Genomic DNA, 6,010 nt, shown 5'->3' with positions numbered 1-6,010 from the left:
CTTTTTCAATTCCCTGAGGGCGAATGAGTAGACAAGCTGGAGCACACAGTTACATCCCTTCAGCTTTAGACAAAAGGATTCGTCGCAGGGAATCAGAGGCCTCATCATTCCAGCAAATAATTACTAACTTAGTTTGTAAATGACATGCACTGTCTTCAGCTGGACACAACAAGAACATTAAAGTTAGTCTCATATACTCACTTTGCTTCTACTTTTTACAACCCAACAGAACTAGTAATATGAAGTATATATGAATGAGTATGGAAATGTTGTTTTCTTTAAAAGAAATAGTTCACTTAACTTATAATACATGACTCACAATGAGTGGATTTATTTTTTTTAACAGATTGAGACCTCTTTCATTTGATTGATAAAGTACAAAGGAAGCAAATGTGAACAGGTGATAATATTATTCTCTTTTAGGTCATTTTTTAATTTAATCTTAATTGAAAGAGATTAATCACACCAAGATAAAAACAAGCATCCTTTACACTATCAACCATCTCAAGTTCATCAATGTCAGAACAAATAAAAAAGACACGAGTATACAGATCTTCATTTGAATGAAGTAACTCACAAGACTGCACGAACATTCAAAAGAGAGAGAGACCCAGTAGTTATTATTTTCAGCAGAGATATGTGAATAAACAAACATCATCTAACATCCTCTCTATGCATTCATGTATAGACCTTTAATGGTAGCATTAATTGTTATATGTCAGGATTTTCCAATATAAAAAAAGGAAGACTGACTTATTTAGAATTTTATCTTATAACATCGTTTTCACAATAGAAAACAGTATTAAAAAATGTGAAATATTTTGATTTTACTTTGACTATTGTTGAAGTGTTTAGCTTAAGTTTTTTTAAAAGTGTTTAAAAGAATAGAACATTGTACATTATACATATGCAACACCTAATTTTGTTCAAATTAGAGCAGTATTATCTTAAGAGTGACTGATACATTATGATATAGGGCTAGTTTAAAAGTCTTGATCTTTTCACACTCTTAGAAAGGACTGTTATTGGAGAGGATTTGCTGTGAGATTCCCTTTTCATTCTAACGGTATTATAAAGCGTAAAGACCGGGAGACAGAGGAGTGAGGCTGACGTCACAGTCCAAGAGTCACCCGCCGTGTGTTCGGCGTCTCCAAGTAAAGACTTATCTGCAAAGAAGTTTGGACGGACAATATGGGTGGACAGGGCGTGAAACTACTATCATCATCAGTTCTGAATGAAAAAAAGAAAACATATCTTCCACAAAAAAGAAGGCTCATTCCAATTCAGCTGCGTTGTTAGGACAACGAGAACCATCCCTCAGATGATTAGTTCCACTTCAAAAGAATTTACTTTCCGCAGTGGAAATGTCCCCCTTTTGTGTCCTTACACAGGGTTTTCTCAGCCCAAAAGAAGAATCGTCTGTCTAGTCAGCCTGTTTATTATTCCTTCTGTTCACACTACAATTGTATTAAATAAATAGAGTACTACCAACAAAGGCCTATTAGCCCATAAACATGTCCTAGTACACACAAAAAAGGCTAAATCACAGCCTCTGCAAAAGAATTAAGATACCCTAAATGCTGGTAAAGACAAAAACTACATTGCTTGGGACATGGCGCCATCTCAGAATGTCTTGTCATTGACATTATGAAACATTCATGTTATGTGGCACATATTTTGTCTAACTGGGGATTTGTTATGTAGCTCCATCTCAATTTTGAGGGATGCCACCCCATGCAAAACAGCGCTAGTCACTGGTGATGCTGTGAAGCAGCAGTATGCACTGTATCACAAGCAAGAATGGATTTTGCTTGTTCACTCACTTCTGATAAGCATTTATAGGTAGAGTCATTGTAAGAGCTAAAAGTAAATGTGTTTGAATAAAGAAATCTAATAAACATGCTATGCAAACTTTAAATTTGCAAAACATTGAAATAACAGTTACAGCGTGTTAACCGTTTTTACATCTAATACTTAAACTTACTCCAAAACTGACTAAAATTGTGGAGAACCACTCAAGAGTCTTAAAAAAGGTTAACTAAAGGTAAAAAAAAATCTAATGTTTGGTGCAAATTACATTCAACTTAATGTGATTATTAATGTTTGGTTAAAACAGCAGATCAAAGAGAGTTTCAGCAGTTAGTTAGATTATTAACTGTGACTTGCTAGAGTTTTTAAACAGATACAATTTGAATGAGAGTTGAAGCTCTGCTGGTTGCTCAGATAAACAGACATTTTGCCTGAGTCAAAATCCCAAAAGGGGTGGAGAAAAACATGGTGAACACACCTAAATGCAGATGAGTGGAATCAGGATGAAAAAAAAAATTGACACAGCCTGCAACTGGCAGCTGTGACATCCTGGTTACCTTTATTGGATTTGTCATTTTTTTGAACACTTATTTTTTTCTCTGAAGCTGAAATCCCAATTCAGCCTGGAATAAAAATATGTCTGCAGGCCTTTAAGAAACATGCACATAATAGCAACGATAAGTAAATCTTTACTTTTCAAACTCAAAACCTGTGTGTGCAAAGCTTTACTATTTTGGTAGTCCAAAGGTAAATTAACAAGGACAAGTTTAATTATTCTTTTACCTTTTTAACTGGAATTAATCTCACAATTTAACTTGTACCATTTACTTTTTACTATCCATGTCTTGTTTTCAGACATTTCCACAACTGTAACTTACTGGTTGTTTTTAAAAAAAGTGTCTTACTACTACTTCAATCATGTCAGTGGTTGACTGCTGCACTGGCTTTGATGACTGTATATTCCAGTATGAATATTGACTGGAACTGTGCCTGGTGTGGCTCATGAGTATCTATCCTCCCCTTCATGATCAGCAATGAGCCTCCTTGTGACCTACAGTGTATTAATATGCTCAAAAGAAAAATGCCTCTTGGCACAAGACACACCAGCAGCAGCCCTTTAATGTTGGCAACTGTCAAAGCTTTGATTTCTGATTGATGAGTAAGGTTGGTGCAATAACAGAACGACACAACCGGTCATCTTGCCCACTTCCCACAACAGGAAACACATCTTTTTACACAGCAACGCTGCACTGCCCCCTCAGACCCTTAACAGCTGCCACATCATCCATTTTAAACTGCATATTTACACATGAGTGCCTCACAGCTCAAATAAACAGGGAATATCTAACATGTATAGGGATGTTGTGACTGAGCAAGTATGGACAACAAGTGGGCAGAAAGTTTTTTTTTCCTTTTTTCTATACTCCAGCCAGGAAGAAAGACAGAGATTGAAAAGTGTTAAGCAGTCTATCTATTAACATGGCACAAGTCCTCCTGAGAACTGAGGATTTCTTACTGAACCCACACTTTTTGTTATTTCAAATAATAAAGAAAAGTATGTAGTAAATGTATTATATTGGGATATATATGTTTGTATGTATATACCTAGCCAAAATTAATGGAGTCTAATACATCAGCTTTGAAATAAATTGTATTTTTATGATCGTTATGATGTTAAGCTTTAAATATGTGTTGATATAACTTTATGGTCACTTTTGAGGCCGTCGTTTGTGTTTTATTGAATCATACTGAGAAGTGTATAACAGTAATGTTCTGCACACTACATTGATATCAAGGTAAACTAAATATTAGATAAGATAAGACGATATGATTCCACAGCACCATAAACAACAGCCTCCAACATAACCATTAAGTTGTATTAAACTGCATTAGCTGGATGCCCCTAATAAACTGTTAACTGATGTGTATATCACTTTGAAATGTAAAAATAAGTGAACCTACATATTATTGCCCCTGCAGCACTCTACACAACATGTGCTAGCATAAACTACAGGAAGAACCATCACCACAATGCATAGAAATAAATAAAGTCTTTTAACACAAAATATTCTAAAACTAAAGAAGGAAACTGAAATATGGTTAAAATGCAATATTTTTTTATGCTTTTTTCCCTTTTTTTAATTGAGGACGAGCTGACTTGAAAAAAGGACTTAACTCAACTGCAACTAATTGCTTCTTTCATCTATCCAATTAAAGCAGAATTTTAATCCGAGTAGTTTATTTCTTGTTTTGATAGCTCATCGCATGCCACAGCCTTTTAATCAGCACAAAAAAATGTGAGTATTGCATATTAATTCAGCACTGTGGGATGAGGCGTTATTTACACTGCTGATTTCCATCGTTCTCTCCAAGCACAGGACTCCTCTGGGCAGATCCCATGATGACTGGGCCTAATTGACAACTACACTAAAGGATGTGTTGGCATAGCTAGCCGCTAACTGCTAACATTTTCAATCCATACCCACTCAGGTGTGTATGTGTGAGGGGGTGTGAGGAGGTTGTTAAAATGGTGCTGAGGATCAATAAGATGTTGTTGTTAGTGAGAGACCTTTCAAGAGAAACATCAGTAAGGTGGCATCACAAGTTGTCATGTGTGATGTTTGTGAAATGTATCTGGAATGTCTCTACCTCCAGCTGCCTGTATAAACAGTCAATACCGACAAGCTCAGCTCCCCTACATTTTCTGTGATGAAACAGCTCTGCTGCATGAGGTAATCTCACCCTTATCCAAATGAGATGGTAATGCCTTCACTCAGGGAATTCAGCAACACACAGCAGCACCTAGAAGGAGGGTGTGCACCTCAAATGGGACTAATAATAGCATTTCCATTCTCTTAACTTGGAATCTATATTATGCTTCGCTTCAAAAATGAGATCAACTATATGGGTCAGTGGGATTTCTGTGAGAAGAAAAAAATGGAAAGGAGCAACCAAAAGAAAATATGCTCTGCTGACAACAGATCTAAGGAACGCGGTAACTAATAAGAAAATTATTTGGGCAGAGTAACAGCTCAGAACTTTAATTAACAGAGCTGGTTTTAACTGATTGAAAGGGAATACATGTCCACGCTTGTGTGCATGGGAGCCTAATTATTTTCAACTCCTTGATTGTCTAAATAGGCTTTATAAATAAAAGCACAAGTGACTTGAAATGTTCAAAGGAAATTATTTTAGAAATGGAAATGATCAAAGAGCAGTCTTTCATAACTTCTGCGGTCGGTGGAGCTAGAATACACGGGGACTTCAGACCTCCATGTAGCCTTGGTTTCATTTTAACTTTGGAGGAGAAACACACTCACACACACACACACACACACACACACACACACACACACACACACACACACAAACATCACTACTCCACCCCCAACATCTGGCTTCCTCAGGGGACAATAAAAGACATTTATTAGCCTCCATCTTTGCTCAGGCTGTCCACAAATTAATCTGAACTAATAGAAAAAACTGGAGTAATTAATATCAGATGATATGATATGAGTTATACTGTATTATATGATATATGATATGAGATATACTGTATGATATGTGATATATGATATGAGATATACTGTATGATATGTGATATATGATATGAGATATACTGTATGATATGTGATATATGATAGGAGATCATTTTGTAACCTCTATACTTCTTAAGAATCGTGGGTGATGGATTTACAGCATGCAACAACAGCAAAGCCTGTTTTATTACGGAGATGAATAATAAAACGTGTTTAGATAATTATGTCAGTGACTTCACATTGCCTCTGGCATCTTGTTCACATGTGTGTATTAGCAACAGCCCACGCTGGGTCCTGATCCGTTTACTCTGTTTTTTATGTAACCAGCTCTTTACTCTGTGTTGATAAAAGCAACTAAATGTACAACATTAAAAACAAAAAACAAAAAAAAAGCACAGTTTGGGACTTACAGCTCTGTGGTAACAAGGCGGAGAGGATGTGGCTTCTTCTGTTTTCTCTTTAGGTTCCTTGGCATTATTCATGGCCGTTCAGACATGGTATATTCTGAATTAAATCAATGTACAGAGCATAGTTAATGATGTGTTTGATCAAGTGGTAATAATATCAGTCAAATACAGTAAATGCACAGTTTTAACTGATTAATTTATAGCTGGGATAGCTATCAAACATTGCACAATTTCAAAAATGAATGTCACAGTTTC

The sequence above is a fragment of the Scomber scombrus genome, chromosome 9, assembly GCF_963691925.1.
Source record: "Scomber scombrus chromosome 9, fScoSco1.1, whole genome shotgun sequence".
Lineage (NCBI taxonomy): Eukaryota > Metazoa > Chordata > Actinopteri > Scombriformes > Scombridae > Scomber > Scomber scombrus.
The sequence above is the reverse complement of the archived record's forward strand: the minus strand, read 5'-3'. Positions refer to the sequence as shown.